Source organism: Rhinopithecus roxellana, chromosome 13 (assembly GCF_007565055.1).
Source record: "Rhinopithecus roxellana isolate Shanxi Qingling chromosome 13, ASM756505v1, whole genome shotgun sequence".
Classification (NCBI taxonomy): Eukaryota; Metazoa; Chordata; class Mammalia; order Primates; family Cercopithecidae; genus Rhinopithecus; species Rhinopithecus roxellana.
This window is the reverse complement of record NC_044561.1, coordinates 48,387,280-48,403,481: the sequence shown is the minus strand read 5'-3', so window position 1 is coordinate 48,403,481 and position 16,202 is coordinate 48,387,280. Positions and strand designations below refer to the sequence as shown.

General features: G+C 46.8%; 1 long non-coding RNA gene across 1 annotated transcript; it reads left to right on the top strand.

Moving 5' to 3' along the window:
• Positions 1–222: 222 nt before the first annotated feature.
• LOC104658746 lies at positions 223–12,930 on the top strand. Its single transcript, XR_747480.2, has 3 exons — positions 223–309; positions 10,009–10,241; positions 11,897–12,930. It is a non-coding gene; the product is annotated as an uncharacterized LOC104658746 (long non-coding RNA).
• The last annotated feature ends 3,272 nt before the right edge of the window (positions 12,931–16,202 follow it).

Below are 16,202 nucleotides of genomic sequence, written 5' to 3'. Positions count from 1 at the left end.
CAGCTTCCTCAGGGTACTGGACTTTGCACCCAGTGCCTGGGGGGCCCTGGTTCTAGTTGGCCTGGCCTCTGTCAGCAGTTGCCTGCTTGCCCTTGGGTGAGTTGTTTGCCTTGAATGGCTTCTGGGTCATTTTGAATAAGAAAAATCTCTTTCCCTTTAAGACATCTAAGAACTTTGTTCACAAGGCAAAACAAAGGAAAAGCTATATTTGTCAGTAGCTGAGTGGAGGGAAAGAGGATACCTGGGGCCTGACCTGTGCACAGCAAAACCTTGCTATCCCACCAGACCAGAGTACACAGGCCGCATGTGGTAAGAAAGTTTCTCCCCACCCAACTGGCCCCAAATATGAGAAGAGAGGTGGGGCAGGAAAGCTCTTCCTCGTTTTGGTGTGAACTTTGTTCACAGGGCCAGGGTCACCTGGGAGCTGGCTCTGGGCATGCTGGGAACCCCTATGATCCCATTTTCCCTATTTTCTGGCAAACTGCCACCCAGTGATAAGTTTCAGAACCATAAACATGTGGCCAGAAGCAAAGATGTGGGCCCAGAGTGTCCCCAGAGCCACCACATTCAACGTGCATGAGGGTTTCCACCTAGTTCTGATATCCTACAGGAGGACAGAGTCCAAAGCCAGCCTATCCTTTTGGGTCACTCCTCTCTGCTCAGAGGCCAGAGAGGAGCAGACACAGCCATCTATCTCCATTGCACAGAGGCTGGGGAGGGGTAAGAGGCTCTGTCCATGGGTCACTAACTCTGTGTGCGGTTAGACATTCAGCACGAGGCATAAAGCCTGTGTCTATGACCCCCTCTGCTGTAATGATGGGGCATTCCTTCAACAGCGAGAATTTGTGTAGGACACTGTTACTTCCTGCCAGGCCCATCTTATAAGTATTGTTTCATCAGTGTATTCATATATCTGTCCTCAATCTTTTCCTATTTATTAAGAAATTTTACTTCTGCACTTGTGGAAAGTTTATGTTTTAAAAAACTTTATCTACTGTCTTGACCCTTAAACTGTAAAGGTTTCCAAAATGGGAAACATGAGAGAGAGGGGAAAGTGAGATCTCATTTATGTGGGAAATATTTTTCTGAATACCGCATAAAACGTTGAAAAACATGGAAGGAGGGTTGACTTAAGAGTCCAAAAGCTGGATTCTAATCCCAGTCTCACTTTTCTAGCTGTGTGACCTTGGGCAAATTACTGAACCTCTCTGAGCTTCATTCTCTTTCTCTATGGAAAGCAGAGAGTAAGATATGCTTCATTTCATATATTTTCCAAGTTAGCATGTGTGAAAGTAGTTTATCAAAAGTAAGAGACTATATGCAGGTAAAGCATTGGTATTAGTAATGAAAACAAGATAAACGTACAAGAATGGCTTGGGTCATCATTGGTATGACTTACAGCTGGTAATAAAATAGCTATGGGGAAAAAGTAATGTGCTTTCTAGATCACGAATACAATTATATTTTAGTCACAGAAAACAGAGCCAAACATTCCACTGGCCCCCTGGGTCCCTCTGCACCTGCGAGGTGGGAGGATAGCGTCTGGTCAGCTCAGGGCCTTTAAAAGCCAGGGCTGACCAATTGGAAGGCAGAAGAGTCTCTTTCCTCAGTCTCATTGGTTGCTAGAGGTGTCAGTCACGGCCTGCCCACCCACCTCCCCATAATAGGCTTAAAGGGCCACTGTCTATACCACCTGCTGATAATTTTTGACTGGTTTTCCTAACTTTAAAAGATGAGTGGGACCCTCTAAATTCTTCTTGTGGGGATTGGAATTGGAAGAGTGAATCGCTCAAGTGAAGGCAGGTGATACTACAAAAAGGACATGTAGGGTGCAGGGTACGGTGGCCCATGAGGGCCATGTGCAAATTGCCGGAATGAAGCCAGAAGGATGGAGGAGGAACCCAGGAAGAAACAGAAACATTATCGGGTGAAGGCAGCGGGGGAGGCAGGGGTGTCTCAACACTGAAACTAGCTCTAGCTTTGCCACACACTGCCCCGGGGAGGGGAGCCCTGTGTCCTTGTCAGGAGACGCCATCCCGTGGGCCAGGGTCACCTGGGAGGTGGCTCTGGGCATGGCGGGGATTTTTTTTTTTTTTTGTAGATTTAATGCCATCTTGTTTAAACAACTGCCTGTTTCTGCCTCAGCATTTACAAGTGAACCTGCCTTTGTTGCATGGCCCTAGATTCCTACCCCAATCTGCCCTGTTGAAAATGCAGATCAGGGGTGTGGGCCGAGAGTGTGGCTGCTGAAGCGCAAACCCTCCTGTTGCAGAGGTAACTCAAAACGCGAGCCTACCTGTGTGGATCCCTGAATCCTCAGAAATACAGACTACAGGCCGGGCGCGGTGGCTCAAGCCTGTAATCCCAGCACTTTGGGAGGCCGAGACGGGCGGATCACGAGGTCGGGAGATCGAGACCATCCTGGCTAACACTGTGAAACCCCGTATCTACTAAAAAAATACAAAAAACTAGCCGGTGGTGGGCGCCTGTAGTCCCAGCTACTGCGGAGGCTGAGGCAGGAGAATGGCATAAACCCGGGAGGCGGAGCTTGCAGTGAGCTGAGATCCGGCCACTGCACTCCAGCCCGGGTGACAGAGCGAGACTCCGTCTCAAAAAAAAAAAAAAAGAAGAAAAAAAAAAAAAAAGAAATACAGACTACACCGTGCTGTCCCTTCTGCGTGAAGGGCAGTGGATACATAAATTAGTTGTAGAATAACAATAATATAAATATTATTGTAGCAACAATAACAAAACAATAGCTAGATTCATAGTGCCTAGTATGCAGTAGACACCAGGCTCTGTGTTAAGTGTTTTATATCAGCCCTGTGAGGTAGATAATCTGAGTATTTTACAGAGAAGGAAATGAAGCCCAGAGATACTAAGTAGCAAAGTTCCCCAGCCAGCAAGTGTAGAGCTGGCCATAGTGGAACCCCAGAGCTCAGCTCTTGAGCACCACATTAGATAGCTTATATTGTTGCAGAACCAGCAAATCACAAACAATTAAAACCCCACAGATGGGGTAAGTCAAATCACTCAGCCCTTCCATATTATATTTACTCTAGCCACAGACTTCTTATGCCATGGTAAGTCTCTTAGGGGAAGGGATTAGTTTTTCTCTTTGGCCGTAACTCCCTCAACCTTTGGCGTCAACCCGTTCTCACAGTGGGCATCCAGGAAGTTTTGCTGGCCAGCTCTTCTTTCCTTCTCCCTTGTAAAGTTCATGTCCCCTATGCCAAGGAATATCAGCAGCCTTACAATGAACAGTGACCGGGAAACGTATTTTTTTATTTGTGCTACCCATGGTACTTTAAAGTCCAAAAGGATTATGACTTTTTGATTTAAAAAAATGCAAATACCATGAAAGGGCATTCTGTAAAAACGAAATCCTCCTCTTTTCATCTTCTGGATGGCGTTGCATGCATTCTTCTAGATAATTCTATTTTCATTTTTTTGACACAGGTTCTCACTCTGTTGCCCAGGTTAGAGTGCAGTGGCACAATCATGGTCTCTCCAGCCTCGACCTCCTGGGCTCAGGTGATCCTCCCACCTCAGCCTCCCAAGTAGCTGGGACTATAGGCATGCTCCACTATGCCTGGCTAATTTTTGTATATTTTAAAGACGGGGTTTCACCATTGTTGCCCAGGCTGGTCTGGAACTCCTGGGCTCCAATGATCTGACCATCTTGGCCTCCCAAAGTGCTGTGATTATAGGTGTGAGCCACTGTGCCCAGCCTCTTCTAGATAATTTTATATAAGGACATATAGATATAGATGTAGTTATAGGGCATGTTATACATATGGCTCCCCATCATTCTTTTTAACCGATGCACTGTAAGTTATTCAAACAGTGCTCTATTGATGGACACTTAGGTTATCATCATGTTTCATTTTTTCAAATAATATTATAATCAACCCCCTTGTACATATGTTCTTGCACACTTTGAAGGAATAGCTCAGTAGAATATGGTCCCAGAAGTAGAATTCCTGGATCAGAGGGTGTAAACATTTTACATGTTGGTAGAGACTATCAAATTACTCTCTACAAAGGTTATTTTAAACTGCATTTCCACCAACAATATATGAGAGGATTTGACCTTGCCTTCCCATCCAAAATGTGTATTTCTAAGTTTAATTGGATTCATGTATGTCCTTAGCTGGACTTCTCATAGGTCCCAGATTCCCAGGGCAGCATTTGTTTGCATGGTTGACTGTCACCCTGGGAGCAGTTTTCCTGCTGAAATTAACCAGGATTCATGGAAATAATACAATGTGTGCAACAGCTTCCACATGTAAGTATTAAGGCAAAACCAACATGAAACAATCTAACAAAACAGAGGTGGAAATTTGTGAGTAAACAGTGAATATTTTGCATTCTTCCAAAGATATAAAGTCTAGAAGGTTTTCCATATGGAAATTTCCACTAGCTTTGATATTCTGGGAATACTTTATATTTCTACTGAAAATGTCTGGAGGAGTTCTGTAGATGGTAACTGAAGCCATATCGTCATGTCCTGTTAAATTGATTTATATACCTATCACAAAGGTTGGACTGCCAAGGGCCCATAACTCAGTTTACATTTGGTTAAATATGGCATTTGTGATTGAAAAATATTTTTTTTTGAGACAGAATCTCGTTCTGTCACCCACGCTGGAGTGCAGTGGCACGATCTTGGCTCACTGGAACCTTCACCTCCTGGGTACAAGCGATTCTCCTGCCTCAGCCTCCCAAGTAGCTGGGATTACAGGCACGCACCACCATATCTGACTAGTTTTTCTATTTTTAGTAGAGACAGGGTTTCACCATATTGGCCAGGCTGGTCTGAAACTCCTGACCTCAAGTGATCTCCTGCCTCGGCCTCCCAAAGTGCTGGGATTACAGGTGTGAGCCACTACACCCAGCTGGCATTTGTGACATTTTTACAAAGATTGTTTCCTAGGCTCTGGGTCCAGTTTGTGTTCTCTCAACTAACTGGGGAAAATCAGCTTTCATAATTTCAACCAAACAGCTTCATTTTTAGAAACCCACCAGCTGTAAATGCAAAGATTACTCCTAAGTTAACTGCAAGCAATTAAAATCTTGGGATTAATTGGAACTGAAGCAAAAGGAAAGAAATCATTGTAAGATATCAAGTCATCCCTATGACTTTATATTTAAGATACAGCAACTGTGCATTCTTATTCTTTAAAACAAATGACTATGACTTTTACAGAAATAACAATATACAATTTTGGCCATTTTCATGCCTCATGAAGAAAGCTCTACCTCAGAAATAGGAAAAGGATAAGCTCACTAGCAGATTAGCAGTTTCTAATCCAACTTTGCCAAATAATTTAGCAAGGGTGAATGATAGATGGTAATGATGATAATAAATGTTACTTTTTTTTTTTTTTTTTAAGACAGAGTCTCACTCTGACACCCAGACTGGAGTACAGTGGCTCAATCTCAGCTCACTGCAACCTCCACCTCCTAGGTTCAAGCGATTCTCCTGCCTCAGTTTCCTGAGTAGCTGGGATTACATTACCAAACCTGGCTAATTTTTGTATTTTTAGTAGAGATAGGGTTTCACCATGTTGGCCAGGCTGGTCTTGAACTCTTGACCTCAAGTGTTCCACCCACTTCGGCCTCCCTAAGTGCTGGGATTACAAGCATAAGCCACTGTGCCCGGTCAATAAACATTACTATTATCAAGGGTCAATATTTATTTAAATGAGTGACTGGTATCCTGGAAGCTGTTTTCCCACTGAAATTCCAGGAGTCGTAGAAACAATGTTACCATTATCTGTTATCATTATTGTAAGAGCTTTCATTTATTAAGCCCTCACTATATATAAGGCATTACGGTAAGCATTTCTCACCTATTTTCCAAATTTAGTTCCTGTGAAGAAGGAAATGTTATCCCTTTTGTTACACCTGAGGATGGGTGCTGAGCAGTTAAGTAGTTTGTGTGAGGTGACGGGGATGGCAAAAGTTCACAGAGGAATTCACCCTCTCCTGTCTATCTCCAACAAGGTGCTGAGTGTGTCACATCTCAGGTGGCTCCGGCTGCAAAATGGTCCAATACCTGCTTGCATGGGGAAATCACTGAGAGATCTTATTTTATGAAGCATCGTGTGTGCAAAATGTTTTATGCATAGGGGTGGGTCAGGGTTTCTCGCTCTGAAAAACAAAACAAACAGGAATTGGAAAAGGTGGAAGGCTTAAGCCGAGCCAGCTTTTTGGTCTGTTCTTCATCATGTCTCAATTTCTGTAATGAAATTTTCCCACCAAACAGCCACACAAATGCCTTGCTGGTAGCGACTGAATTGGGTCTTTTCCGGAGAATGACACTTCTTCCATTGAAATGGCCCCTTTCTTGGACAGGGTGCTGGAGTGTGTGTGTGTCTGTGTGTGTATGTCTGTGTGTGTGTGTGTGTGTGTATACTTGTTTGCCTCGTGAAGCGGGCATTCAGGTGGCGCAAGGCTGAGAGTGACTTGTTTGGCTATTTGTGAAGAAGCTGGCAAACTTGGGCCTTCTCCCTGGCAGGGAGGAGAAAGGGCCGCTTGTTTCTGAAATATCAGCAAAAAGGCTGGTGCAGGTGGGGCCCGCATCAGTGAAAAGTTGCTGGAAGCAAAGGCTGCAGGTGCTGCCTCGGGAACACGGACGTGTGCTTCCTGGGTAGGGCGCGGGAGAAAGAGGACTGCCAATCGCCAAATAGAACCACACTGTTGTCCCAGGGGTGAATGAAAAAGATGTTTCAGTGCTGTGGACGGATCTGGATGGTTTGCCCCGGAGGACAAAAAGTCTCCTATAAAATTCCATTTACATAGTCCTATCTCACTTGGGCTTTTGGTGACCAGATTCAATTGTGCTGGTGTCCCCTGTGCAGTGTGATATCATAGCTTCAGAGGAAGGCTTTATTTAGAGGTCACACTAGTTTGTCCTGGGGATGTAGTCATTTTTTGTGTCACGGACAATGTTTTACTGTGGAGATATGAGCCAGATGGCTCAGCCACTTGCAGTCCGGAGCTAAACAGTGTCTGTATTGTTGGCGAATAAACAGCATCTATTGTTTGCTGCTCATGAAACTCTAGTGCCCACCACTGTTTAGAGATGAAGTATTTAATAAATTGTTAGGTCTCGCTTAAAGAATCTGTAAAACAACATCTCAGAAGGACACAGGCCTCCAAAAATATAAATCTCATGTGTTCTTAAAAACAACAGGAACCACCACCACCTTCCTCTCCGGCTTTCTTCCTTCCCCGCCCCTCCATCTCTTGAGGCCATTCACTCTTACAGTAGTGAAGGCCTGATTTTGTTTCTTTCCCATGGCAATCCATATGCTAATATGAGCTGTAACCCTTGTGCAGGGCAGTGGGGGGACAACATAACGCTTGTGCGCGGCCCCCTCCGATTTTCTCACCCCCTCCCAGCCATGGCTACCTATTTGCCAACACTGAACGGAACAGTGGAGCCTTATGGGGTAGCACGTGTGTCACGGAAATGCGGTTTGGAGATGCACTTCCTCCCTGCTTCCTGAGATGATACTCTGAAGATAAAAGGTGTCGTGTCTGGCAAGCTCCTCTCGCATGCTGAATTGGCCTCACTCAGTAGGGAAATCTGCTCACTCACCCCAAGCAACAACAACAACAACAAATAACACCACAGCACAGCAACCTGGAAGGACTGAAAAATATTTGTTTCCTTTTGCAGAATGAGTGTAGAGTGTCACTTTCTGAGCATTTAACCACTCTTGGCCTTCCCCATCTTTTTTTTCCAGCATGCATCTTGTCTCTCTAAATAAAGCCCCCTTTTCCATTTAACTTCGCCCAGCTGTGGCTGGGTATATTGCAATGTCAGAAGTATTCGTTTCCTGCCTTAATTGCAGCCAGAGCCAACCTTGACTGGCAAGGAGAAAGCCACTGACAGGTTTGGGCTGTGTCCAGACCTCCTCAGACTTTCTGTCAGCCAACTGTTTGACAGTATATGCAAATACATGCAAATGCAGGGACACTGGCCGAACACCTGCAGAAAGTGACCATCTCCACTCAGGCTTGGCCTCCCCTGTAACTGGGGGTTTTGAAATGCTGCTTGGTCGCTTTCTGTCAGTTTATTATGCATTTGTCAGCAGAACGTTGGGCTGATAAAAACACTCCTCTTTGTCCTGAAGAGCCGCAGAGCTCCATGTGGAGCTGCAAGTGCCAGGGCTAGTGGGATGGCTCCTGGCCAGTCCTTGTGAATCCTCCCCTCTGTCTGCAGGACCCGAGCGGCAGCATCCGAACTCTTGTGGGCTTGCCCGCATGGAGGAAGGCCTTCTGTTTCCCTGGGTGTAAAGATGTAGGCTTGATGGTGGGGCAACAGAGCGAAAGGCCAGCTCTCTCTAGCAGCTGGAACTTGGCGACTTTGAGGAATAATATGTCCTGGATTTTCAAAAGCCAAAGGAAAATCTGCCCGGGCTGTCAGGGAATTGGAAAGGGGGAGAGGGCCCGCCACCTCAAACGGGAATGGAACTGCCAGCCACACACACCCCCTCCAGACTGTGGGAAGATGGCCAGGTGGCATGACTCCGGCAGCCACTTGCCGCCCGGCCATCTCGGCTCCCATCTGCTCAGGCCTTCACTCGCTTCCCACAACTTCTCTCTTTAAAAGGTGCTAAGACCAGCCAGTCAGCTGCGATTTAAAAGTTGTATGTGAGACTTGTGCGTAGTTTTGAGTGTGACTTTTTTGCAGTAAGGCAGGTGACCTAAAAGTAAGGCAGGTGACCTAAGTATCGTGGCTCTAAGACCGTGAAGATCAGTGGACCAGACCCAGATTTTGGGGTCTTCCTCGAGCCATCAATAAGGGAGAAGTAAGATAGGGACACTGCAGACCAGTGTCCTGTGTGGTCCTTAAACATCGACCACCAGAACTGGGGGAAGCATTTTGCATTTTTTTTGTGCAGCCAGGCTTTGGTTCTGCAGAGTAATAAGTCATTTGGGAATGGTTGTGCAAAACAGGCCTTCAAAATCTCCCTATCCTCTCTACTTAGAGGTTGGAAGCACCTTGAAATCTAGGCAAATTCTTGTGTATTTTTGGGAACCTGAATATACACAACCTAAATATAGGAGCTTGGTGTCTTGAGTATAAATCTATAATCAACTCTGGCAAAATATGAGGAGTAAGCAGGTATTGCTTGTAATGAAAAACCAAGCTGGGCACGGTGGCCTGTAATCCCAGCACTTTGGAAGGCTGAGGTGAGAGGATCGATTGAGCGTAGGAGTCAAGACCAATCTCGGCAATGCATCTCTACAAAAAGTAAAAAAAAAATTAGCCAGGTAAGGGGGTGAATGCCTGTAGTAGTCCCAGCTACTAAGGAGGCTGAGGTGGGAGGATGGCTTGAGTCCAGGAGATCAAGGCTGTAGTGAGCCATGATCATGCCATTGCTCTCCAGCCTGGGTGACATAGTGAGACCCTGTTTTGTTTTTTTTTTGTTTGTTAAAAAAAAAAAACAGCTGGCCGGGTGCGGTGGCTCAAGCCTGTAATCCTAGCACTTTGGGAGGCCGAGACGGGCAGATCACGAGGTCAGGAGATCGAGACCATCCTGGCTAACACGGTGAAACCCCGTCTCTACTAAAAAATACAAAAAACTAGCCGGGCGAGGTGGCGGGCGCCTGTAGTCCCAGCTACTGGGGAGGCTGAGGCAGGAGAATGGCGTAAACCCGGGAGGCGGAGCTTGCAGTGAGCTGAGATCCGGCCACTGCACTCCAGCCCGGGAGACAGAGCAAGACTCCGTCTCAAAAAAAAAAAAAAAAAAAAAAAAAAAAAAAAAAAAAAAAAAAAAAATACAAAAAACAGCTGATATCAGTGTAGACTGCTGATCCAAGTCATTTATACTCCAAAATGGATTGTTCTTTGGCCTAAGAATCATTTTGCCATTCATGCAACTAACATCAATCAAAGAATTGCCTACTCTTTCTTGTATATTAAGAGAAGTAAAAAGTCATGGTGAAGTCTCTTGAAATGTTTGACCATGAAGTCTTTTCTCTCTGGAGAAGGAAGAGGCTGATCTTTAGGCTTTCCAAAAACTGCTGGGACTTGGTGGAAAACTGGAGTGCCTGGCTTCCAAGCAGGCATAATGGCTCTCCGCAAGACTAGGTATGTACAAACATCCCTTGAGCAGCTCTGCAAGCCTGATGCTTCACCAACGGGTGCCCGGGCTTCATAACTGCTGAAAATCATGGTGTTGATTATCAGCACAGTGATGGTGCCAGGTGCTGTGGAATCAGTGAGTTTTCCAATTATTGCTTTATTGCAGAGGGAGAAAGAGGGCAGCTGAAACTCAGAAATGTATATATTAGGTGCCTGCTAAGTATCCACATTGAGCATCTGCTGTTATGGATAAACTGAGGCACAGGGGCATCAATAGGAACAACTTAGGGCATACAGTAGACCAAAGCCATTCATCGTTAGCACTAGGACCCCAAAGCCCAGGTGCCAGTGCCTCCACATGCCTCCTCTTAAATATATCACACAGTATGTGCAACAAGAAAAACTCTTGCTGGGACCAAATAGCCACAGAAAATCCAGGGGGGATCTGCATGTCAATGATACATTTGAATAGAAATGTAGGAGGCTTCAAAAAGGGACAGAGACGTGATGGAGAAGGCCTCCAATCAGGCCCTCAGTTCCTTTGAGAATCCATGAGACTGATACTGTGTGTGGCTGTCATAACATCAACAAGGAATGAAAGCGGGAATTTCATCAACAGGGATTTTAGACATTTTCCTAACCCCGGTGTCTGGCGTAAGGGTGATTAGATCCCTCTCCTCTGTTCAGAAGGCCAGTGCAATTTCTATGGGTATGGTACCAGTTGTGTTTTACTGATTGGAAAGAGAGTTTGATCATACTAGCTGTAATTCATAATGTATGGGCATCTCTTATGTAAATGAGCTCACTCTTTGCCTTAAAAAAAAAAAAAGTCCGGAAAGAAATAAAATGCTACATAAATGAGACCGCTTCGTTTCTCTCCTGCTTGTTCTTTCCCTCTCTCTCTCTCTCTCTTTTAAAAAGTAAACCCAAGGTAGTTGTATTTAAGCAGCTTTAATGTCCTTTCAGGGCTGCGCACAGGGTTGTGGTCACTCAGGCAGCAGTAACTTTGAAAAAATGACCCGTCTACACCCAAACAATAACAGAATCCCCCTTTTTATGTTGGAAACGCCCACGGCTTTCTGTGCATCTCCAGACTCCCCACGTAGATGCAACTGTTTGACCAGCCTTCTACTGAACAACTTAATTAAGCAAAAGAAAACGTGTCAGTTTCTGCCAACCTCACAAAAACAGAGCTGTGGGGGTAAAAAGGGTCGTCGAATTAACCCACATTCCTGAACGGGTTCACTAAAGCGAGGCCTGGCTTTGCAGCAATGCCAAGGGGAGCCGTGCGCTGGGTTGCCATTCAGATTTATCAAGACATATTGTTCTGTAGATCATACTGAACACAATTAAAGCTGCAGTACCTCGGGGGGCTACAGCTCGGGTGTGAGCTTAGCTTAACTTAAAAAAAAAAATCTTGTCACGACACGGTGCCTACCATTGACATTCTGCACAGTTACAGAGACAAAACAGTTCTATCCGACCATATGAAAACAGCAAGTTGTTTTTTTCATTTTTTCCCCTCTTCAGTGTCCCTGCCCTCCCTCTTCCCCCGTTTTCCCTCTCCATGAAAGCACATGCAATATGCAAAGCAACTGTATACTCTGCATGCAATTTGTACTAGCCAGACCCAACCCGAATTTAATCCTTTTTTTTTCTCTCTCTCTTTTTGTCCTGAGGGCGGGGAAGTGTCCCAGCCTAAATCCTTCTCTGGAAGCTGGGAAAGCAGAGGCCCCAGGAATCCTGTTTCCTAGCCAATTAAATTTAGTTTTCTTTTTTTTTTTTTTTCAGGCTTGGATTTTGATTTTGCTTCCTTTATGTGAAGCCAGGAGGGAGCTTAGCGCCCAGCACTCCGTGCCCCACCCCCACCACATTGCAGCCTCCTGCAGTCACCAGGAAAAGCGGGGGCTTTCAGTGGCAGCCAGAAGGAATTCAGAAACATCACATTTCATTTCGGGAAGAATTGGATCAGCACCAGTTTGGTGCTGAGGCCATGAGATTATGGCATTTTTATCCCAAATTATCCTCTCTTGGCCTCTCTCAGTGTGTATGTATGTCTGTAGGAGTCCTCGTGTAGAATTATGCTCTGCAGAAAGCATCCCACATTTATTCAATTGCATCGTCCCACATTCTGGCTCGGGAGACACGGACTCGAGTCAACCTGCAGCTGCCTAATTTTGCAGGGAAGCAGCTATCCTGATGTTTGCAGGTTGGAGACCTCCAAGTGACACACATCAGGAAGAAATGGGCTCTCCAATCCCAGATGAGCTGAAACACAAACGCTTTTCTGAGGGAACAGTTGGGGTCTTATCTTTCCGAGCCCTTGTCGATGCAAGCAACCATTGATGAAGAAGCATTTGTGCTTGACACCTATTGCAGGTGTTCTTTGCTGTGGAGATTTTGTCAATGAAAGATTCAAAAGTGGTTCAATGATCAGAAGACCCTATGTGTTTGCTTTTGACCAGCTTTTGTTTGCTCTGTCACTCAGGGAGACTATAAACAACTTTGGCTAGGTAAGATGGAAAAACCTTAGCCAGTACGGAAATGTTCTACAGACAAGTGAGGGGACTTGGCAGAAGTCTGGCTTAGAAGATGAATGAATAAAACCCCGGGCAGAATGCAATAGTGGCAATAGGCAAGCATTCTTTGCAGATGTGCACCGAAGGCTACAGGCTACTGTGTCTTTTTCTTCTGGCTTCTCTCTTGAGCTTCTGACACTGCACAGAAAGTGGGTCGGTCCTCTGAGAGGCTTGAAAAATGCAAAAGTTTACCACCAACTGGTGGGAATACGTGCAACACATGCGTAAAGCAAAGAGCATCAGTGGTGAAATGCAGCCTGCAGTTCGTCTCCGACAGTTATCCAGATAATTCATCTCAAAATAATGATTTTGCCATAAACATACAGAGATTGCAGGCAAAAGCCATCACCATTCAAAAGCTGTAACAAGAATGGCTTATTCTTTTAAGGGTTCCTTATTATCTACAGAAAATGATTCACATGTCCCATTGAGGTGCTCTGAGATCTGGGACTGGCTTATACGTTTATCTTTTTTGCCGAACAATTCAGGCTCCAGAGGGGATTTTTCTTTTTGGTCTGAAGGGTGAAGCTTGTCTGGTCTGCAGCTTTTGCAAACTACAGCCCGCTCAGTCGAGCTCATTGCTCTGAGGTCTCCGTGCTGTCCCAAAGTGGCTCTTCTGGGGCCTGATGGAAAATCTGAGCCTAGAGCTTTAAGTAGTCATAACGCCCCAGAGAGACATCTGATCCTCAGGGCAGGCGCACCAGCCACCTGGGCCCCTTACTCTGCCTGCGGTCCCTCTCTTTTTTTTTTTTTTTGAGACGGAGTCTTGCTCTGTCGCCCGGGCTGGAGTGCAGTGGCCCGATCTCAGCTCACTGCAAGTTCCGCCTCCCGGGTTTATGCCATTCTCCTGCCTCAGCCTCCGGAGTAGCTGGGACTACAGGCGCCCGCCAGTTCGCCCGGCTAGTTTTTTTTTTTTTTTGTATTTTTAGTAGAGACAGGGTTTCACCATGTTAGCCAGGATGGTCTCGATCTCCTGACCTCGTGATCCGCCCGTCTCGGCCTCCCAAAGTGCTGGGATTACAGGCTTGAGCCACCGCGCCCGGCCCACTCTTGACCTTTGCTCTGGGATTCCTGCTCTCTTGGATGCCCGGACTTGTCTCCCTCTGTCCCCGGGATAGGAAGCACCGTCTTTGCCGAGGGCCCAGGGCTGATCTTTGTGCTTGTGGTGGTTCAAGTCTCCTCTCTACCTCTTCCCTGCAGTATGATCTTAGGCAAATTATTTAACCCCACCGTACCTCAGTTTACCTATCTGTCAAACTGGGCTAATAGTAGTATCCAACCTCAGGGAGCTGTTGGGAGGCTTAAGTGGGTTAATTTATGCAAAGGACTTAGAACCCTGCCTGGTGAATAGTAACAATTGTTATTATCTCCCCTGTTAGTCTTTAAACTCCTTCAAGCCTCCAGCATTGCTTTATTTATTGCAGCAAAAGTTCCAGGAGTAAATAATCCTCAAACTCTCTCCCCTCTGCTGGGCACAGCACAGGGCAGGTGTAGACTTGGCTTGCAAACCTTCCTTCTATTGATGTGGGCTCAATAGCCACACCCTTGGCTTTCCAACCAAGTCAGAGTGCCAGTCCCTGGAAAGACTTCCCATGACAAATGACAGCAGGACAAAGGCTGAATTCGATCAGACCCTTCTTTCACCTTGTTGGTGCTGCAGGGAGAGGGAGGAGGTGCAAAGACCAGAGGCCGTTAGAGCCCAGGGGGACTTAGGGCTGCCTCATGCCCACCGACCCTCCAACTCCCTCACTCTGCAGCGGAGAATGGGGGCTCAGAGACATACAGTGACTCACTCAGAGTCACACAGCAAGGGCTGGGCCTAGAACTCTGTCTTTAACCTCTTGCCTATTTGTTTTTCTGGGAACCATCATCACATTCAGATGGCAAGGTCATACGGAACGCGGCATTCAACATAGCCTTAACTTACTCAAACGTTTCCTTTCAAGAACTTCAGGCTTAAAATAACCCAGACGGGGTTTAAAGTACCGCTGCAACGTAAGGAGAAACTGACTAACCCCCTCTCCCAAATGCGCTTGGCTGTGTGTCTTATACACACAAGGACCGTTTGGACACATCTAAGGGTAGTGATACAGCCGGGCAATACCAGAGGGGCAGAGCGACAGCCACGCATGCAAGGCACTGAACACTTGGACCCCGACAACCCTCTGCACCCGCAGCCCCAGGCCCTCACCCTTGCTCCCTGGCTGCCCTGGAGCCCACCCGCCCTGGAGCTGCCTAACCCTCGATTAGCGGCTGGGAGGTTTTCTAACAAGCCCAGGCTTCATGGGAGCCTCTTGTTGGGTGAAATTTATGACCGCACTTCCTCTGAGAGACTTCCCACGTTGAATTGTTGAACGCTTCTGACCTTACCGCCCCAAACAAGGGAAGGGTGGGGAGGGGAGGCGGGGCAGGCAGAGGCTGCGGGGAGAGGGAGGCGCGGCTCAGCCAGATGTCCGGGAGCGGGAGGTGCAGAAGCCGGGAGCGAGGACCTGCGGGCGCCGGAGCGCAGGGACCGGGTCGCCGAGGGCGCACGGCTGTCTGCTCCGGAACGCGCCACCCAAGTCACCATTGGCGGCAGATGGACCGAAGTTTGGAGTTGGGGTGTTGGGGTCAGAATCCGCCCGGGCCCAGCTCGTCCCATCAGAAACGCCCTCCGAGGAAGGAAAGAATTGCTGAACCTGGGAGAGGTGGGATGGGTCTGTTGGTTTCTAGGTCCCTGGTGTGTTTTGTAGACACTCCTTCGTCTGCAGATGGTATTTGGACAGGCTCCTCTTGCACTGTCTACTCTCATCTTCAGCTAAAAGAGAGTCCCGAATCCGTTTCATGGATGGTCACTGTTACTCGTTCCTTCCTCCTGTTCAGGGGAAGGAGAGACGCATGGTGAAGAGAATCTTGGTTCACAGCTTCCCAAACTTGGCTGCACATTGGAATCACCTAAGGAGCTTAAGAAATATACTGATGCTGGCTGGGCGCGGTGACTCATGCCTGTAATCCCAGCACTTTGGAAGGCTGAGGCAGGTGGATCACCTGAGGTCAGGAGTTCGAGACCAGTCTGACCAATATGGAGAAAACCCGTCTCTACTAAAAATGCAAAATTAGCAGGGTGTGGTGGCACATGCCTGTAATCCCAGCTACTCAGGAGGCTGAGGCAGGAGAATCGCTTGAACTCAGGAGGCGGAGGTTGCAGTGAGCCAAGGTTGTGCCACTGTACTCCAGCCTGGGCAATAAGAGTAAAACTCCATTTCAAAAAAAAAAGAAAAAGAAAGAAAGAAATATACTGATGCCAGGTCCCACTCCCTGAGGAGTGTGATTTAATTCATTTAGGATGAGGTCTGGGCGTCTGAGTTTTAGAAGTTCTCCTGGTATCCTAATGAGCCAGCTCTCCACAGCCAGCCTGGCATGATATTTAGGGTGTCACTCCACATTCAACATCTGAGCAGCAGGTTTAACTTCAGGCTTACACTTACAGATGAATAAAATGGAATTGTTTGACTAGTGGCTCATCTAAGCAGGGCAGC